Genomic DNA, 19649 nt, shown 5'->3' with positions numbered 1-19649 from the left:
GTCAAAGGCGTGACACAACACCAGTTTACAAAATAGTCTCTGGCACAACTGATCTCCACTGAACCTGCTGTACTGCTCTGAAATGGAAAACTGCAGTATCAGCAAAATTTTCGAAACTGAGACATGCCCCTATTGGGCTCGTGAAACACTAATACACAAGTTACTGCAGTTTCAGAAGATTCTTCAGTGCTTTATTTAGGGGGTCCCATTTGCAGTATCTGCAAAATCAGTAACAAGGCAAGAGAAAACTGCATTATCTACAATGTTTCTCATTTTTGTATTTTTGCAGACACTGCAGTCTTCCATTTTAGGGCAGTGTAGCAGTCTATATCTGATGAATTAGCTTTTAAAGAACTGTCTTGCATTAAGCAATTCAGGATGACTGTGAAAAGAATAAAGCGTATATTCTTTACACTGTTATTTTCATGATAAAAAAATCCCTGATTATTAGTTACTATTTTCAGTTAATAAGATCTAGATTACTTGAGATCGATAATTTTTGCTATTAAACTCAACAGTGACTTTGAAGGGGCTTAAAATAAAAAAAAATATAGATCACTTTGTGAAATACCATTTTTTTGTAATTGGTGATCTTAATATTTCATTGATTATTATTATTATTATTATTATTATTATTATTATTATTATTATTATTATTATTATTATTATTATTATTATTATTCAGAAGATGAACCCTATCATATGGAGCAAACCCACCAAAGGGGCCTTTGACTGGAAATTCAATAAGCTTCCAAAGAATATTATGGTGTTCATTCGAAAGAACTAACAGGAGGCAATGGGAAAATTACAGAAAGAGGGGGTCAGTTATTAGAAAAGCAGATAAATTAATGAATAAATAAGTAAAAATGTAAGTAAATTATTAAAATGCAAGGAGAATTGTATAAGGGTAGTAATGCATTGCCTCTTCGTTCGAACTTCTGAAGAAGTTCCAACTGCACGACGTTGGTAGGGATGCTGTTCCATAGTCCAACGGTGTGAGGAATAAAGAACCTCTGGAACTGAGAGGTTCAATAGCGAGGTACATTTACTGGATATATAACATAGCAGTGATAAGATTCGAGCTGAAGTTCGCCCAGACATTTGAGTCCCATTTCAAATCCTATTTGTTCTGATTATAAATTCACGATGGCCACATTCGTGGATAAACTGGTGGGTATATATATATATATATATATATATATATATATATATATATATATATATATATATATATATATATGTGTGTGTGTGTGTGTGTGTGTGTGTGTGTGTGTGTGTGTAGATACACATGATCAAGGACAAGCAGAAGCCCAATCAGATTTAAATACACACACGTATGTGTAGGCTATGTAGGATACAACTTTTATCGATTACGTGTCCTTAATTCTTTCAATATCTTTTCCTCTTATTCTATAACCCTTCCTATTATCATTCATTTATTATCTGACTTTTAGCTTTTCATTTGCATACTTACACGGTCGTCAACTATTCCATAATGGCTCCCCTAGATATACCTTTTGAAAACTGGGTCTCATTCCATCAGCCAATGGGAGATCGTGTACGAAGATGATTTGCCAAAAGTCAAAGATTTCAGCCAACGAAAGGGGACGATAGAAAGTTCCGTGTGGTGGAGGCCTCTGATTGGCCAAAGCAACTCCTTCCCAAACATCGGAAGGCTCAGTGATCAGTGTACTTGGTCTATGGACGAAGGACAGTGCTGAGTGCTCATTGTAAACAAGAGCTTGTGGCCTGAACAGAAGGACTCTGGTAAGAATATGGAGTTTCAAGGTCGTTTTTCTTACATTCTTGAGTGTTTTGTAGGCGTTGGAGGTTTCAATAAACACTGGAAATCTTAAGAATGGTACGGAAAGGAGTACTGTGGTCACGGGGTTTAGTGTTGTCACTTCTCTGAGAAATTTCGTAGGTTGTAAAGTCGCTCGAAGCTCGAGGACCATCGTATACTTTCAAAAAATTGTCTTTGCAAATTTCTGTGAAAATTCTGAGGCTTATGGACGTATCTGTGGCTCTGGGTCCATAGCAGAGCTTTTATCGTGTGTGTAGTAGTGTTAATGGGCTAAGAGGCCTGATGTGGACACCTGGGCTCTTTAAACCAACACAGACGATCTCTGACAGACCATTTCGATCTCAGATGATGGGGCAAAGAGCCAACTGTCTAGATTTGTTTTGGCTCTAAATCCCTAAAGTGCAAAGTATGATATGTGCAGTTTAAAATCATTATTATCTAAGAATATAAATAAAATTCAAGTGATGGGAATCGGATAGGCTTGAGATGACTCACCCCTTCAATGCCATACATTGTTTCTCTCCTTGTGTGACACTGCATGGTAATCAACGGCCAAGTGCTTGCCGAGTCAATATCACCAATTCGTAACTTAATTCATCTATTGTTCTATATAACCAATGTGACAATTATTCGTGTACCTGTTGAATAATCATAGGAATTTGCAACATAATGCTTGTATTAAGGGAACAGCCGTGATCGCAGGCGAATTGCCTGATTACCGAGTGGTCAGTCGACGGCTTGTAGTTAGACCCAACTTTCATTTCTCAAATCATTTAAAGATATTCCGGGACAGTTTTTCTGATTAGTTTGAGATTATGGGTTAAATGGACTCTCATTTTGTTTATTTTTGCACCAATTTCACAGCGGGTATGATCTATGGAAGCTAAGTGATAGGTATTGGAAATTTACACGCGCGTGAGCACGAGAGCATATTTTAAAGACAGGCTTTATTGCATTCGTACAGCTCCGTATCTTTTATCAGAGATGAAGGGAAAGCTTCCCAATTGGTCTTCCATCAGCCGTTTGCCAAAATTGTTAAAAGCGTTTTGAGACTTATGTCATTAGTCTTGTGCGTTTGAAGAAAAATCCGTCTATATATTATAAAAGATTGACTTCAACGTAAGTCCACCGTCTCAGTTTCACAGTGACTTAACGGGCAAAAGGACAAGTTTGCAAAATTGTTAAAATCGTTTTGAGACCCAGTCTTGTGCAGCCGTCTAGGGTAGGTGAAGTAACCGTGACTTTCCGTAAGTTAGTCAACAAAGTTCTGTCTTGTCTTAGACTCAGGTGACTTAAAACTGGAAGTGTTGATGAACGTCGGGCAGCAGGGGTAGAAAAGTTCGGTGTATCGTGAGCTTATTCGATGTTATCGAGACTATGTGGACGTATAACCGCTGGTTAGCCAAAGATATTATGTTTTTATTATATTTCCGTACGTGTTGGCAGAGTTGGTGTCAAGTTGTTCAAAGATTGATATTTAAAGCCTTGTAAACAAGTGGGTATATGTCATATTGTAGCCTTTGTTTATGCGCAGTTAGCCAGACAATCCAGTCATTTTTAGGATCGGTTACGGAAGTCGAACCTTGGTAAAACGTGTGTCCCTTAGTATAGAGCGTTGTGAAATTTATACCCCATTCTTAATAGTGAAAATATTAAACCTATCTGTTCGAAAGCTCACGGGTCGGATGAATAATGGGGTCATTGTTCACTGAAGCCTATTGAAAGCGTTCGAGCATTGTTTGAATGTGTTGAGATAATTCCTTTCTTCTCTTTGTCTCAAGTTCTAAGAATGCTAATATAAGTTAACGATGGACTAATGACGAACTGTACTTTGGACATATTTACAGAGACAGTCAGTAACTGTAGAGTGGTATGTGTTGTGTGAGTTTTACCTGTTGTTAAATGTAGGCGTTCTTTTCTGTCATCATACCACCGAAGGAGGTATAATGACAGAAAAGGACTCGCGCATGTATTTGTCACAAACTCACGCGTGTAGACAAAAGAAGAATCCATAATGATTGTCCAATATATACTGCCATAACACTCAGACAACGAGAAAGTATTAATTGATAGAGCCAGAATTTTAGCACACGTAGCGTGCGTTTAGAATACCAGATCCCTAGCTATGGCTTATGACAAAATATCCGGCTTGGTAGTTCAATTTATGCTGGAGGGAACAATATTATTTTCAGTAGGGCGAGAGTGTAAGCCTGCTTCAGAAAATGCTGAGTGCCATACACTGAACATGCAACCACTTCTATGTGGGGTCGATGCTTCTAACAGTTTTTGATTGACAAGCAAAGGAAAGACCTTGGTGAAATATTTGACTCACCGAGAGTGTTTGAACATTACCGTAGGTTTGCGATTTGAATGTGAAATGTTGTACTATACAGTTTCATTTCATTATTTTATGTAGTCGGAATAAACGCTGCTATATCTCGACGCATTTTAAGAAGGAAATGGTGGTACGCTGCTCACCATTCTTTAAAATGGGTCAGTCGCGTTCAATATCAGAAACTGGTAACTGAATAATTACTCAGTTGCTTTAGTCATGACTGAACGGTATTTAAACACTAATGGTTTTTATGTTACACGATTCCAGTCATGTGTTATGAAGAGAAAGATTAGTGATTGTCGCTGTCCCAAAGCTTACATAACTTGTGGGATTAACTGGTACGATACCTTTGTAGTTTTAGGTTGATATGTAATCATTTGTATATAACTTTTTACCTTGTAAGTAATTAATGTAGATAATTTTTTTTACAGACGAGGTTTCACTTCAGGGGCAATCATAGCCATTTCGAATTAAGCCGTTTCAGTACATCCATAAAAGCAGTTCGGTACAACTCGCTGGGATGTTTTAATTTTAGATCGTTCAAGTCATGAGTTACTGAATAAGACTCAATCAAACCTAACAGATTTGATTACTGACGATAGTAGATCTAGATATACAGTATTTAATAAATAAATCAGCAACCCCAGTCTCTCAGCTGAGAAATAAGAAGTGTAACTCAACAGAGCGAAATTTAAGTTAATCATGCAATAATGGCCATCTCCGACGATTCCGGAGGAAATCTTTGGTAAAGGGGCCTCTTTTGGGTTTGATTGTGGGGCCCAGGGACCCAAGTTACCCAGGAAGGAGAGTGAGAGCTTGAAACCATATAGAGACAGACACGTCGAGAAAAGGAGTGCACCTCACGCGGTACACTGTAGGCATTAGTCAAGGATCTTAGCAGCGTCCCCTAGGCCCATAGCTGCGACCCCTTTCATTCCTCCTCCTGTACTTCCTCCGTTCATATTTCTCTCCCCCATACTTTCCCCCTGACTTTCCCCCACCTTCTGTTAACAACTGCAATAGGTCTTCCTCCAGTTACACCTTTAAAACCTTTCTACTGTCTCCCTTTCAGCGCTGAATGACCTCTTAGGTCCATTCGATTATTGCATATGCATTGGTGCGACATTCAGCTCTGGAGTAAAGATTGTCGTCATTCCAGGTTTAGGAACCATTTGCTTTTTCCTTTTTGTCAACGCGAAGTCAGTAAATTAATTATAGAATTGGAAATTTGATGTTTGAGAAACCAACACGGTATGTTAAGGTATTGTTATTATACTAGAATCGCGAAATTATCATGAGCAATAAAAGTAATAGCAAATTAATAAGTACTTTCTAAAATTAATAGAAAATTATTTAATTTTGATCCTGATCTATATTTATAACGTACTTGATATCTGAATTACGTAAAGTGTAAATTTTTCTGTATTTTAGTAATCCGTTTTAGTGTTAAATTTTTTAGGAGAGAGAGAGAGAGAGAGAGGATGAGGAGAGAGGGAGGGGGGGACCAAGAGGCGGTGGATAAGACAGAGTGCACACTACTTCCTGAGAGAGAGAGAGAGAGAGAGAGAGAGTTTTAGTGGGGGGAGGACTTCAAGAGGCGGTGGAGGATTTAGACAGTGTGACATCCCTGAGAGAGAGAGAGAGAGAGAGAGAGAGAGAGAGAGAGAGAGAGAGAGAGAGAGAGAGAGAGAGAGAGAGAGAGAGAGGTGGAAACGAACTGGGTTGTATCAAATTGACTTGATGGATGTACTGAAACGGCTTCAGTTTATACCAAAACGACATCGAGCAGGAACCAGGAACCTCTGTACTAACTAAGAAAGCAGGTGTCGAGGTAGAGAGCTTCACCAACCTTCACGACAGGGCAGGAGGAGTCAGCCACTGAAACTGCTAAGTAAGTTTTCTTATCTGGTTGGATAATCTGTGAAAGAAACCATCAACCTGTCGATAACTCTGGAGTGGATACGAGAACAAAAATATCAACACTTGGTACAATAGTGCACAGGCCATTTTTGCCTCAATTACTGACGTTACTAGTTTCATAGAAGATTCTTATATAAAAGTATGAACCTTGAGATAGGTATAGGTCAATATAATTTTCCATGGGCCGAAATTTAAAAATTTTCACAAGAGGTGTCATGCTAAAATCATACAAACGTGACTAGGGTCAGGAACCGCATTGTTAAATCAATGGTGTATTGACTCTGTAAGACAGTCGACTCGACATAACATTTGCACAGAACAATATTCTTTAAAAATTCCATTAAAACTGTAAAATTAACGAACATTTGTTTCTCAGGTCTCTGGGCGTTTTGCGTGACTGGTCACGTCTCATTCAGGAGAAGCCAGCTGGAATTCCAGTTTATCCTACGAAGATGTCATCGTATGGACTATGGCCAGTTACTGCTGCATGGTAGGGAAGTGCTTAGTATCACGTTTTTGTATACCTAATCAGTGCTTAAGAAGCATACGAGTATGTCTCATGTACAATGTATAAACAAGTGAAAAATGTGCCCAAGTTTCTTCGGTGCAATAGAGTTTTCTGTAGAGCGTATAATCAATGCCACCGAAAATTGGTCCATCTTTCTGTGGTCTTGGTATAATGCTGTATGAGCCGCGACCCATGAACTTCAACCACGGCTTGGTGTTGGCCTATCATATATCGTTGCCAGAATCACGATTATGGCCAACTTTAACCTTAAATAAAATCAAAACTGAGGCTATAGGGCTGCAATTTTTCTTTCACTAATCTATTTTTTAGTAAAATGGATGATGATGATGACGTGTCCAACATTAGTTAAGGAACTGCACATCCTTGCATCCAGACGGCCGTTCTATTTACTAATAATAATAATAATAATAATAATAATAATAATAATAATAATAGTACAGGAAAGATAGGGAACTTTTTACTTTGATTTGCTAATTGAAACTTACACCAAGAAGCCTCAATTTTCTTAGTGAAACTTGCACTGCAATTAAGTCTTGAATTAACACTTACAGTAGCTGTGATAAAATGAAATACCTTCTCATTAAGATGACTTTGATAAAAGACTACAGACATTCTGTACAGGTCTGAAAAGGCCATGTCCAATCTCTGCCATTTTAGTAAAAGGGGACTAGGTATAGGATGCTTGGGGCCTGGTTATGAGGAATTATCTTTTATCATATTGCTTTGTAAGCCAAGAGATCTCACCGTGACATGACTTCATTAACTTCTTCCTCGTCTTTTCAGGAGAGTGCTTACTGCAGCTTGCAAGAAAGAGGAAATGGAACATTTTTGAACAGACTCTAGTCTCAACTTGCAGTTCCACAAGTATCTGCTATGCAAGAAGAACTGGACTTCGAGAAACGCTTACATTTTTATGAAACAAATTTGTATGCAGGGCCAGAATGTAGTGCTTAATCACCTATGTCAACAGCTGCCTAACTTATTATTATTCAGAGGATGAAACTTATTCATATGGAACAAGCCCACCACAGGGGCCATTGACTTGAAATTCAAGCTTCCAATTTTATGGTGTTCATTAGGAAGAAGCAAGAGGCTGGTAAAGGGAAATACAGAAAGAAGAGATCTGACTTTATCTTATCATGAAAATGTCATTTTTATAAGTTTATTATCAGGTAAAATGTAGTTCAGTATGTTTCAGGATCCGTAGCAGTCTTGCCCAGACCTCTTATCACATAGCATCAGCTGTCAATTCAGTATAATTTAGGGTACATAGTATATTTTTCCACTTGAATATCTCTGTCAGCTATCAAGTAGCTCTGTGTTGCAGTATATTTATATAGTTAACTTTCTTATCAGTTTAGTCATAGCTTTGTGGTACCTCAATATACTTCAGGATACATAGTCTTTTCTGGACAAGACTTATAAGTTTAATATGTTGAGTACTTCAGCACATTTCAGGATAGTTTTATTTTATTTTCTGACAAGTTTAAAGTTGTCTCTTAGCTCAGTCATTTTTAGGATGTATAGGTTTTGGTTATGAATTCCTGTTCTGTTTAATATAACTATCAAGTGTTCTGTAGGTTTCAGGATACTACATTTTGTTTTGAATTGAATCTAGCATCAGTTTGATATCAGTTATAATTAGTTCCATTTTTCCGGATCAGTAGGCAACTGAATTTTCTTGTTCATTTTAGCTCTCTCTCTCTCTCTCTCTCTCTCTCTCTCTCTCTCTCTCTCTCTCTCTCTCTCTCTCTCTCTCTCAGCTTAGGCATCCAATGAGTTTAACACAGCTATGTTTCCAATAGAGAATTTTCTTTTTTCACTTGAATTTCCATTCAATGTTAACATCAACTGCCAAGGAACATAGTACATTTCAGGATACATCATTTTTACCTAAAATTCTCAATAGTTTAATATCTAATAGGTAGTCAAGGATGTTTCAGGTTACGTAATATTAAACATATATTTCTTATTAGTGCAATGTAATACTATTAGGTAGTCATGGTTACATTTTAATTGTTCAATGCTAGCAGGCCTGGATACGAAGGTCACGTGAGATTGATAGTAGGTTATGCTTAGTATTTTCAGTCATTTTACTGTAAAGTAAAAAAATTATCAATAGCAAAAAGTTCAGTAGCAAGAAAGAGTAGGTCCTTAATTCCTCACACCAATGGACTGTGGAACAGCCTCCCAGAGGGATGTCGTGCAATTGGAACTACTTCAGAAGTTAAAGCGAAGGTGCAGTGCATTGCTACCCTAATACTGTTCACCTTGCATTTCAATATATTTTTATCTATTTGTTAATTCATTAGTTTTTTCTTTTTAATACATTTTTATCTTTGTAATTTATCATTTACTTATTTTTTCTTTTTTAATAAGTGAGTGTATTTCCCCTTTATCTCCTCTTACATTTTCCTAATGAACACCATATTCTTTGGAAGCTTGAATTTGAAGTCAATGGCCCCTGAGGGCTTGTTCCATATGAATAGGTTTCATCTTCTGAATAATGATAATATTTTCGTAGTGGCCAGTATAGTTAGGAACAGTTGTGTAGAGTCAAAACCTATGAGGTATTAACCTTTATAGAATAGATAATATTTTTGGCTGAAGTTTAAATTTTTTATTTTTCCTCAGTGAATCTTATAATTCTTGAACTAGCTTCCATCATAGTAGGGACTTGGAGTTAAGCTTTCTCATATACTCCTCGTAGCTTTAATCCATAGATTTTGATTTATTTATATTGGAATTTATATAGAATTAGATTAATATTAGTTTTGAGGTCATGTGTTATTGTAATGTTATGTAAGCATTGGTACATTCACTTTGAAAATTGAGGTTACTGAGAGGTTTTGTTTAATACAGGGGAGATATCACAGCCTGAAGCATTTACATTTTTGCGATGTAAGAGGAGATATTTCAGTATTTAGTTCATTAGTTTTATCTCAGAATGGCATAAAGAACTTTCCATTCTTTTCAAGCTGTTAAACGTATGATACTCTGTGAATATTGTACAAGCCTTTCCATGACAATAGTGCCTCTTGCTTGACATCAAACATACATCAATTTAAAGTTAATACCGTAACTACTGGAGAGCATCTTATCAAGAGTATTGTTCTCAAGGCATCTCTGCTTATTTCAAGACACTGGTGGTATGTGAAGGTTCCAAACTGAAAGTGTTACTTTGAGGGTAGTTTTGTATAATTGTCAAATATATTGTAGGTAAATGATCTGAGAAGTGAACTCCAATTCAAAAGCATTGCTTTAAAGGGAATGTGAGACAATTAACAATGGCATATTAGGTAAATGATACTTGAGGGTAATTTGTATTCTTATGAAAGTTGCATTCTAGTAAATGAATCGTAAGCAAGCTCGAATTGAAAGCGTTATTTTAAATGAGGTTAGGTATTGTTAACAATGGTATCTTAAGCATATGGATAAGTAAATTCAAATGAAACCTTTTAAGGGGAGTTTCAGAAGAATGTTTTTGGTATATGAATTATGTCAAGGGTTTACTCATCTTAATGTTATACTGATACATACAGTAGGCTTTCTTGGAAGATTAAAATCTTCTCGAGAACTAGTCGGTAATCGTTCCACTGGAGCACTAGATATTTTTAGACTTTTACTCTGAAAGGGAAATTAATATGTTAGTGGACTTCTCATTATCATCACTATGATTCAGAAGATGAACCCTATTCATATGGAACAAGTCCACCACAGGGGCCACTTGACTTGAAATTCAGGCTTCCAAAGAATATGGTGTTCATTAGAAAGAAGTAACGGAAGGAATGGGAGATACAGAACGAAAGAAGAGATTACTTATTAAAAAAATGTATAGCAGCTGTTTGTTTAAAAACTAATCAAATTGGATAATGTATTAATATAAAAAAAAATATATATCTTAGATGCTTGTGGCTTTAACATAAATTGTCTGAGAAGTTCACGTTCATTGTTTCCGATCTTATAGGTTTCGTAAATTTTAGAATTCCCATTGCAACAGTGTCTTGACATATGGAGATTTTAGGTTAAGGTATTATTTTTTTATTTTTTGTTAACATGTTTTATACAATTCCCATTGAATTAAAGTTATTTGATCAGTAACTGTTATTGGTAAAAATTTAACTTTAAAATTTGTATAATGGGAAAATTATTGTACTGTAACACCAAATTGTATTGATTGTATTGTACGGGGACTTCTGCATTTCAACTTTTTGCTCAGTTCTTGTCAAGTCTTGGCCTCCATATAGCTAGAAAAAGTAATTATTGCCTTTGTTATTTGTCAGCACAACTAAAAATCAAGAGAATTATATCTGTATCCAGCGTTTCCTTTTAATAATATATCATGTGTACATTGCAGTCTAGGCTAGATAAACTTTGAAATTGGAGACTCATAGTTATGCAAATTTTCACTTACTGGCCCACGTTAGCAGAAATCTGAAGCACCAATATTTTTTTGCAGGGTTATAAGCTGTAGAAAACGGATTTTTAAAAAAATCATTAGATAACTTTAGAGATTGTTCTTGCTTCATCCTCTCAACCATCCTTTGTGACTAGACTTCTCTTTCAGTCAACTTGAATATCATACAGTATACATTCAAGGGCATATACCCAGTCCCCTGTTAAAGCTGTTAAACAGAAACGCTTTCCATGTTTACAACACAAACTTGCAGGCTCTGGAGTTGTAGTCATCTGGCCCTGTAGAAGCAGTTCTGATCACCTGAACAATTGGTGGCAAGAATTCTGCACTTTTCATGTTATAATGAAGTCCACATGCTTTTGCCTTGAGAAGATTCTCTCTCTCTCTCTCTCTCTCTCTCTCTCTCTCTCTCTCTCTCTCTCTCTCTCTCTCTCTCTCTCTCTCTCTCTCTGTGAGGCACCATTTTCACACTTACATTCTTACTCTAAACACTTAAACCACACTTATATTATACACCAAGGGGTTTTGCCATTACCTTCAGACACAGGGATTAAATACCTCACTCTTACTACCTCACACTCAAAATTCCCACTCTTAAAGTACACAAGTAGGTTACACACTTATAATTCCTCATTCGTACATGACACCAGATATTTGGGTCTTAGATTGGTAGGGTATGAAATTGAGGTCAATCTTTGGATGTACAGATAATTTGTTTTGTCACCATATTCTAGAGAGGATTCTGGAGTTTTTGTCGCAAATTTGTAGTTCATGTTTTGTAATGTGGTTAAGTTAGGAGTTTCATCTTATGTTAATATCTGAGAGGGAGGTTTTTAGCACTGTATAAAGTGAGAACTAGAGCAATATCTGTAAAAAATTGACCTGTAAACCCATACAGTTTAAAGAAAGCTAAGAATTATTGCTTATTATTCAGGGACGTAAGTTGAAGTACAGAAGTCCTCTCATATATATATGTATATACTTTTGTAGATAGAAAACAAAACTGGAAAGAATTCAAATAAAGGACTCCTTGGGGTCAGCACTGCAGTGCCCCGAAGGAGGGAATGCCCCCAGCAGGAGGTATACAGCCAGTCGGTTACCAACTTTGAAGTCGACCCAAAGGGCTTAAGTTTTCTAAGCTGGCAGCTGATTGGCCGAGGTGGGATTTGCCTTGTATACTTCCCTTGAGCTTTCCAAGATGTGTTCCAGTTTTCTGTGTCACAAATGAGAATTTTAGACCAATTAAATGCCAGAGAACTTTTATGTACAGGAAGTGCCAAGGATGGTGTGGTAATGTTACTTCTAAGATAAGCCTTGGCTTATTCACTCAAATTGCTGTATTTTTGTACTAAAGCAAATACTTGCTTGGCATGTAGTGTCTTGATATGGTGTATTGACCTGTGGGTTTTACTCCCAGAACTTTGTATCCAACGATGTATGATGGCTGTTAAATTGCAAATTCATTTTTTTCTATGAATAACTTGTCAGAAAATCCATGATTTTTCAGACATTTTGACATTCTGTTGTCGGTTTGCTTTGAGATTTGACGCTGGATCTTCTCCAACGTCTTGTAACAGAATCTGAGTCTTTTATTTAATGTTGAAGAAAACGAGAAACATCAAGCAAAAGATATGTGGTTATGATGTATATATTTTCGAATGTGGTTGCCATTGTACTGTTGGCTCTGTAGTTGTCAGAATTATTTTCTTAGAACTGTGCATGAATCTACTTTTAAACATTTTTTGATGGGTTATAAGCTCTTTCTTCAGAGATATCCATTTATACGACTGACTCATTTTTATCAGGGATAACTGACTAAAATTCAGGTAAATCTGGTGATGCATTGGAATAATTCTAACTTGTAGAGCGTCATTTACCAAGATTTGGGAACATACTGGTCAAAATTTTTCATTTTTGTTACATTTGACTGACTGCATCACATGCTGGTTTTATTAAGTGATTTGCATGAAAATGCTTCACAAAACAATATCATTTATATTCTGCCAGATCTCTTAAAAGATATAGTTTTGAGACGTTTACAAAGTTAAAAGTTATCGTTTAGTTTCTCATAACCTTTGCAAAGTTAAAAGTTGTCCTTTTGGTCAAGTTTATGGCAAAACTTTCAATTATATTTCGGACACATGCCGTCGTTCCAAAAGGGGGTACCAGCTTGGGGCTCAAACGCTTCACGTTTTAGGCCAGACGTTTCATTCGTGTACCTGAAATAAAGAAGGGATAAATACCACAATACTATTTTTAGGAGTCTGTGTGTGAACTTGCAAGTTCATAACATCATCAATTAATTAGACAAAACCAGGTGTTTGTTAATTAGGAGGAATTTTGATGAAAATCTTTGTCATAAAATTGTAAGGAACATTTGACAAGTGTAATATGTAATGATGGAGCCTTTCATATACCAGAAATACCTTACCAAAAGACATGCTGGGATTTTGAGGCTGTGTGAGGTAATAACTAGACTTCACTGGTTGCAAAAGATGAATTTTTGAAGTGTTTGTTCCTCTTCCCTTTAACGAAATGAGGATCTAGGTTACCTTTGCATGGAAGGCTTAATAAATGTGAAAGCATTCCACAGAAAAGCTTGATCAGATTTAGATGAATTAGATCCTGTGGAGAAGCTAGCAGTTGCCATTTCTTACAGAAGAGACAGAACAGTTTGTCAATTTTTTTGAAATGTTTACCAAAATTTGTGATAGTTCATCGACTTTGTGTTCACAGGTATCCTCTGAAGGATTGTAAACAATGGAATCATTGTATTGGTTTACTGAGCTTTCTGTTGGGTTCTAGAATTGGGGAAGCATGTCTCTGATGAGAGGTGGTTATGCAATAATGATGATGCTGTTTTGAGGCATTTTGTTGCTGAGTAAATGTTGTTGCTCCAAAATGTTCTTGGCAGTCCTTACTGCCTTATGGTAACTTGAAAAGTCACTAGATTGTGAGCAGATTTTGTAGTTAATATACCTGATGTTGGATAGCTTGATTTAAGACACTGTTTTGACGTAGGTTAGAAATTCAATAGGTTTTAACACTTATGGGCAATTTACCTTCCAAACGTCAATCTATCTGTGTAGGGTTTTTTAAGGTTTGACTTCTAGAGTTTTATTATGTTATGTCGAAGTTGACAATATATGTATTATGGGATTGAATACGTTTATTCTGATGATGATAGTTTGCGTTTTGATGAAGGCCTTGCTCGTGATACTTTGGAATTCGAAGTATTGTTGTAAGATGGCAGAGAAAAACCTGTTAGTTGATGGTGATTTTGGTTTGAGAAAGTGTTAGTTCATGATAGTTCTGGTTTTAGAAAGTCTGTTAGTTTATGGTAGTTTTGGTTTTGGAAAGTCAGTTTGTGATGGTTTTGGTTTTTGAAAGTATGTTACTTTTCATGGTGTTTGGTTTTAGGAAGTCTGTTAGTGTATGATAGTTTTGGTTTTAGAAAGTTTGTTAGTTTGTGATAGTTTTGGTTTTAGAAAGTCTCTTACTTTTTGTGGTTTTGGTTTTAGAAAGTCTGTTAGTTCATGATGGTTTTGGTTTTGGAAAGTCTGTTAGTTCATGGTAGTTTTGGTTTTGGAAAGTCTTAGTTCATGGTAGCTTTGGTTTTGGAAAGTCTGTTAGTTTATGATAGTTTTGGTTTTAGAAAGTCTGTTAGTTTATGGTGGTTTTGGTTTTGGAAAGTTTTTAGTCTGTGATGGTTTTGGTTTTAGAAAGTCTGTTACTTTTTTGTGGTTTTGGTTTTAGAAAGTCCTTTAGTTTATGGTGGTTTTGGTTTTAGAAAGTCTGTAAGTTTGTGATGGTTTTGGTTTTAGAAAGTCTGTTGTTTTTGTGGTTTTGGTTTTAGAAAGTATATTAGTCTGTGATGTTTTTACATTCCAATCTGAGGTTTCGGAAAGTTTCTTTTGATATCTTGCATTCAGGAAGCTTGTAGCGACACTGTTGCATTTAGGAAGTTTATTGTGTAATAACACTTTCATTTTTAGAAAGCCTGCTAATCTGCAAAACTTAGTCTGAAAAAGTATGGTTCTTCATGATACTTTGCTTTCACAAAGTTTGGTTTTTATGTTTTGAATTCAGAAAATGTGTTGGTTTGTAACAGCTTAGGTTTAGAAAGCATACTGGTTTGTAATTTTCTCTCTAAAGTAATTCTGGTAAATTGTGACGTATTTTTATTTTGTCTGTGTTGTTTCTGCTCTCATTTATTCTGTTAATCTGTGGTTGTTTTCTCTTCAGGCAGTCTGTTAACGTAATGGTTTTGCCTTCACGAGGTCTGTTAAGCTTTGATACTTTGGCTTTCAAGATGTCTGATTTTGTTTTTGCTAGAAGTTTGTTAGCATATGAATTGCACTGGTTATCTTTTAGTTGTTATTCTTGAGGGACACTGTTAATTCTTTCTTTATTCTTGCCTGGGAAGTCTTGTTACTTTGTATTTTTTTAGGTAGAAAGTTTGTTTGTTTGGAATCGAACAGTTTGTGATTATTTTCGGCTAGAGATTCAGTTAATTTGGGTTTGTTTGTGTTTTTTTTCTTTTTTGCAGAAAGTCTTAGTTTGCAGTTTTTTTCTGCTAGAATATTTTCTGGTTTGGTAGAGTCTTGATTAGAATGTCTATTAGTCCAGTAGTTATTTGATTAAAATGTCCTTTATCTTGGGTTTTATGTATTGGAACGCTGAGTGCGTGCCAGTTTTGCCAAGAAAGTATGTCAGTTCGAAGGAGTTATTTGCTTAGAAAGGATGCCACTCCCAAGACGAAGGTATCTTTGGGAGAGATTTTTTTGCATAAATGTTAATTTTAAGGTTTTTTGGAAGAGGTTTATTTGGGAGAGGTTTATGCCTGAAAAACATGTTAGAAGGAATAAAAAGTGTCAGTTTTGGAGAGGTTTTTACCTAAAGTCTGTTTGTTTTGGAGAGGTTTGTGCCAGAAAAACATGAATAAAAGTGTCAGAGAGGTACCCAAAGACTGTTTTGCCAGAAAAACCAGCCAGATTTTGTTACTACGTTAGTTCTTGAGAGTGTTTAACCTAAAACATGTGTCAGTTAGGTACGTACAGTTTTTTGCCTGGAAGTGTGTTGGCTGGGGATGGTATTTTGCATAGAAAGTATACCAGCTTGATGGTTTGCTACCTAGAAAGTACCTGTGTGTTTGGATGAAATTTTGTGAAGACAGTCTGTTGTTCAAGGGAGGTTTTTGTATTACCAAGAAATCATTAGTTTGTGAAATTTAGCTACAAAATCTCTTGGTTCACGAGTTTTCTACCCCCTAAAATGTCACTTTACGAGTTCTTTTGCTAAGGAGGTATTTTTGTGAGTCTGATTTCTAAGGACATTTTTGTTTGTTGTCAACAAGTTTGTTTGGGAAGCAGTTGTTTCCAAAAGTTGATAGATTTGGTTTTTTTTTAGTGGAAAGTGCTTATTCTTCAATTCTTAGCCAAGAAAGTTTTTTTTAACTAGTGTGTGTGTTTTTTTGTCCAGGTAGAGTCAGTTCAGCAGAGATCTTTGCCTACAAAGTGTGTCAGAGTTTTAAGCCCAGTGTGTGTCAGTTTATAGTTTTTTTTTTTAGCCAGAAGGCGTGTTAGTTGAAAAGGGATTTTAGTTTAGAACCTCTGTTATTTCCAGTGTGGCTTTTGCCTAATAGTACTGGCAAGAATGGAGGTTCATTATCCCCTGGGATATTTTTGATATAAAGGTGACTGCGTCGTCAAGAATTAGTTCGGTAACCTAGTAAATGCAGTAGAAGTGACTGGAACAGGAATGAACATCGGTAATTCTATCTAAACTAACAGACAAAAATCGATTACAGTGACTTGACACTTTTGAAAATATCAATACCTTGTGAGATTCGTGTAGCATTACATTATTTTGATACAGGTCTTTAAGAAATGATCAGTTGTTGTTGAAGAGAAAAGACAAAGGGGCATGATTTAGAGTACCAAGCAAACAGTCACTGAAACTTGGTTTGTCAGTAGTTTAGCACTAGCATTTTAAAGGCAAGTCATGAGGTATGATGTCTGAAATAAAAGCAGTAAATTTTACATGAAGTTTTTCCAGACCAGTTCCCATTTCAAAAGGCAATGTCCATTATTCTGTGGCCCTGTACTGGTGTTTCAATACAAATTTGCAATTTTTGGTGTCTTGTATCCAAGTTCTTGTATGTGAAAGTAATTTTAATGCGTAGGGCAGTTCTAGTGAGCAACATGAAATTGTGGTGTTCTTATTCATTATTAAACAGCAGTTTTCATTTCTAGGGAATTTCTAGTCAGGTGGCCCTGTTCAGATATGCAAAGTAGTGATATTTATAGTCTTGTATTTGGTAAGGAATATAAAACTATTGTTAGTCGTACAGCCCTGCTCTGCTGACCTGTAGAAGACTGCCTTTCAAATTCTTGTAAAAACTGTTAAGCTGAAAATCTGAGGATAGACACCCTAGCTTCAAAACACCCGAAGGAATGTCCTAATCAAGTCTTGGACATTCCTCCCTAATTACTTGGCAATGGGATGGATTTTTGCAAGGTGCATCACACAGAACCTAAATTGGCCTGGTGGTCCGCGTGTACGGTGAAGGCTGACGTTAGTCCGACCTGCTGTCCTGCTGGGGTAGGAAGAACGGGGCAGGAGGACAGTAGCTTTGCACGTCTCTGACCATTTACCTGACTCAATCACGTACATTGAATGGTGTCCTGAGGCCATAAGACGAAGTGGTTTTTTGGGGAAGGGTGGGGTGCCTCAAGGCACACTTGTTCCACCTGAAGGGTTTGGGTCACTTGTCTGCTTTTGGAGGGACTGTGTGTCTTGGTGTAATCAATTGTTTTTGTTGTAACAAAAGACTGGAGGATGACTTGTGAGATGGAATAAAGTTAATTAGCTTTTGTTTGGTTTGTTTGTGAAATTCCTGTAATTCTTTTGCCCATAGAGACATCTGAGAATATAAATTATTTGTAGACGAAAATATCATGTAAACTGAAAATAGCATCCAAATTAAGCATAAAACTTTTAAAACGTTTGAATGAATAAATTTAATTTGATGTAGCGGAAATTTAGTTTTGAATAACAATGTTTTGGTGTGTGTCAGGTTATGAGGCTAAGTCTAAAAAATAAAATTGGAATAATTTAAAATACAGATAAATTCTTAATTAAAAACAAAGTTAGCAAATCTGTAAGATAGAGTGCAGCAAATATGTGATTTTGAAGACATTGAAACGACTTGGCAAAAAATAGTCTAAATTCAGTATATAAGAGAAATTGAGTAGATTTTTCAAGTAAAATGAAATGTCCCTGTAATCCTGGAACTTGGCGCCTTACAAGTTAAAATTAAACACATTGCATCATTAAATTTACGTGGAAACAGGTAGTCAATCAAAGGTATTTAAAGGAAGGAAATCTAATGCTAAAACTGTCAAGTGAAAATTACCAATTTCAGTTCAAAAAAGTTCAACTAAGTGGGACCAAGTCGAAAAATAATAAAGGTATTTGAAGTCACTCCTATAGAGCATTTCTACAACGGACGGAGTGTCAGGGGAGCTTATTTTCTGACATTTTAGCAGTTTGTCAGATTTGATATCAAATGGCAATATTTGAGTCAAAATTGATTTCTCATGTTTGTAACCAGGTTATGAGCACTACAAAAATCCAATTTTGCCACCAGTATTGGCCTCTTGACATCAAATTTGACGTCAAAAGACTGGAAGATGTCAGGTTAACAGGTTGTGTGAGACCCTTAAAATGTACCAAGTTACTTCAGTCAACTCCGTATTGAAAAGAATGAAGTCAGTTGTATATATAATTATCTCTGAAAATCAGGATTATATAGCCCATATCAATGAATAATTATGAGTAAATTATCCTCTACAGCTCTCTAAGTCAAGATTCTGTCAGGTATAGAGTCAATATCAGATGGCTCTTACGTTCAAGACATATCTATCTTGAAGTGTCTTTTGCTTAATGTTCCTGCTCGGTTTTCTATGAAGGTTGAATAAGAGACTCGGTTTCTAGTTAAGAAGACGTGAAAGAGAGACACTCTTAGTTTCGAAATCTCAAGGAAAACGGGAAACAATGTTGGAATGTATGTTTACACCCGTGGATTTCCTAATAAGTTGTCTATAGAGGAACAGGACTTGGAATTTCTTGAGGTCATCATGCTTCGTAACGAAATTCAGGAGGTTCAATCCTACGGTTTTTCCACACCATATTGCATTGAACACTACACGTCAAGCTAGCATTTGCCCAAGTATGAAACCACAGTCTTTAGAGTGAACTTCAGCTAGGGCTTGCCTCAGTGGTAACTTGACCACCCCGATCTTGTTATTTCTGTCCATTTTCTTTGACATTTGAAAGGGTCTATAACACTCATTTGTGACAGAAAATTGGAAGACATCTGGGAAAGCACAAGGGAAGTATATGAGGCAAATCCCACCTCGGCCAATCAGCTGTCAGCTTAGAAAACTTAAGCTCTTTGGGTCGGCTTCAAGGTTGGTAACAGACTGGCTGTATACCTCCTGCTGGGGGCATTCCCTCCTTCGGGGCATTGCAATGCCGGCTCCAAGTGGCAAAAAAATAATTTTAATTTTTCTTTTATTATCACAAATATACTTTCCTACCTTCGAAATTATTTCTTGGATATAAATAAAAGACGTCCGGT

At 36.3% G+C, this 19649-nt stretch overlaps 1 long non-coding RNA gene across 1 annotated transcript; it reads left to right on the top strand.

Moving 5' to 3' along the window:
• The first annotated feature begins 1662 nt into the window (after window positions 1-1662).
• On the top strand, window positions 1663-5061 carry LOC136856461 (uncharacterized). The gene is made up of 2 exons (XR_010858344.1): window positions 1663-1767; window positions 4571-5061. It is a non-coding gene; the product is annotated as an uncharacterized lncRNA (long non-coding RNA).
• The last annotated feature ends 14588 nt before the right edge of the window (window positions 5062-19649 follow it).

This window comes from Macrobrachium rosenbergii, chromosome 36 (genome assembly GCF_040412425.1).
Source record: "Macrobrachium rosenbergii isolate ZJJX-2024 chromosome 36, ASM4041242v1, whole genome shotgun sequence".
Taxonomy (NCBI): Eukaryota; Metazoa; Arthropoda; class Malacostraca; order Decapoda; family Palaemonidae; genus Macrobrachium; species Macrobrachium rosenbergii.
This window is presented reverse-complemented; position numbering and strand designations above follow the sequence as displayed.